At 33.8% G+C, this 2,056-nt stretch overlaps 1 long non-coding RNA gene across 1 annotated transcript in view; it reads left to right on the top strand.

The window, feature by feature from the left end:
• The first annotated feature begins 808 nt into the window (after positions 1-808).
• The window catches only part of LOC112514826, a 2,349-nt gene continuing 1,101 nt past the window's right edge, over positions 809-2,056 (top strand). Inside the window, exon 1 of the long non-coding RNA XR_003069436.1 lies at positions 809-1,181. This is a non-coding gene — a long non-coding RNA (uncharacterized LOC112514826). The remainder of the gene's footprint in view (positions 1,182-2,056) is intronic.

Below are 2,056 nucleotides of genomic sequence, written 5' to 3' on the forward strand. Positions count from 1 at the left end.
ATTGAGATTTATAAGATCATTGTTGTTAGGACTGAGAAATCAGTATTAATTGTATTCGTCTTGAAAGTTTATATATAGTCTAATTGTAAAAAGTCAGCGTGTTTGACTTTCCTTTTAGATGTTTGACTTTGATTTTGTTTAGTTAGGTTGACCATATAAATATGGTTAAGTCTTTGTAATTAGAAAGAGAGGAGCTTAATTGTAATAATACATTGATAATTGAGAGTTTGACTGAGATTTACAAGTTGACTTTTTCTCTCAATGTTCTTGATGTTCTTAATGCAATATCTAAGAATCTGCCATGTATGATTACGAAGATATGAAGAATTGATCGGTGATTGTGGACACACAATTGGTATCAGAGCAGGATGCAAGAAATCAGATTGAAGAAATCAAAGAGATAAGTTTTTTTTTTAATTTCTGATTTTTTTTTGTTCTTCGTGTTCTTCGTGTTTTTGATTTTTTTTTTCTGTTTGATCCGATTTTCTCATAAAATCTTGTGTTTTGCGTTAAAAACATGATAAAAATGCTCGAAATTGCATTGTGAATCTTTGTTATTCACAAACTTTTATTTTTTGATCAATTTTAATCAAGATTCAATCGGTTTTTGTGTTTTCAATTTTTTTTCGTGTTCTTGAATTTTTTTTAAAACCAGTGTTTTTGATCCAATTTCTCTTAAATTTCTTTTTGTTTTTATGTTTTTGATTGTTTTAATCTGTTTATATTTTTTTTGTTGTGTTAAATTTTGTTAAACCGTCCAAAGCCCTCCCAACACTTAAATTCTCTTGTTTGGGCTTAAGTCCATTTTTTAGCCCAACTTTGAACGGACTCTTAGTCCGCCTACATCTTCAATATTGAACACTGTTGATTGAACGGAGGAAGAAATTGAAGGTTTCTCAATCGGATTGTTCATCATGGAGATAAGAGGTAAACCGCACAAGACATTATAGGACTTCAAGTGGTATTCATCTTCACCGCTGACTGTTTAATCGGATTCCTTGAACGGAGAGGTACACCGGTCAATTTCAGGTAAGGTTTATTTGTCAAGCGGTATTCATCTTTCACCGGACATGTTTCAAGCGGTATTCATCTACACCGGTCATCACTTGACCGGATTTCATGCGGTGTTCATCTACACCGGTCACCATTTGACCGGATTAGGGTTCTGATCCATTCAGCAGGTAAGTCCTCCGGTTTACAGTTTATATGTGAGCGGTTTAGAACTTGTTGTGCATCGAACTAGTTTGAGTGGACTTCTAATCCGTTTAATTTCACTTACCCAGTTTCATAAATCGTTCAATCCTATATTGGTAATGAATTGAATGTTGTGCTGTTCTGTCCGGATTAGGTTCCTTCGGGCTTAGTTCATACATATGTGTTTTGATTTAATCTCTCTCATCAATCGAAATCTTGTCTGGATTTGAATTTCATTGTTCAACAGTCAAATTTATAGTTCTTCTGTTTGGGAAATAATCTTTGTCCGTACTCACTGGATATTTGATTTATTCAAATTTTTGCTAATTCCTCATCAATAGCATCAGACTTGTTGGTTTGGAAGCTGTTTGTGTTGAGATGAAACAAGAACAGTAGCAGCAAAGTTGATTGAATAAGCAAGTTTAAAGGACAGTGTTGTATTGTACACCAGCATACACTGTCTTGCTTAATACACCATTTTGACAGCAACCATTTTCACAGCAGGTTTGGGATTAAGTGTTGTTTAGATAGCAACTATATTTTGAAACTGCAACAAGAACGACAACAACTGTGTTGACTTGATTTGGTGGTTTTTGTTTTAAGAATTTGCTGTGTTTGTGAATTGATTTCAAACAGTTTGTTGTTTTGCTTTCAATATACATGCTGTGAACCTGTTAAGTTGTTGAATACACTGTTGCTTGAATTGCCCAAGTCACTAGATGAACAGATTTTAGTTGTCTCACACATTGGATAAATCATCTTTTGTACTGTTCTTGGAAGCTAGCAGATCTTGACAGCTTCATCTTGACAGATTCAAATCTGTTTTCTGTGTGTGTGATTTGAAGTAGACTAACTTCATTTT

This window comes from Cynara cardunculus (genome assembly GCF_001531365.2).
Source record: "Cynara cardunculus var. scolymus isolate 2C chromosome LG 6, CcrdV1, whole genome shotgun sequence".
NCBI lineage: Eukaryota > Viridiplantae > Streptophyta > Magnoliopsida > Asterales > Asteraceae > Cynara > Cynara cardunculus.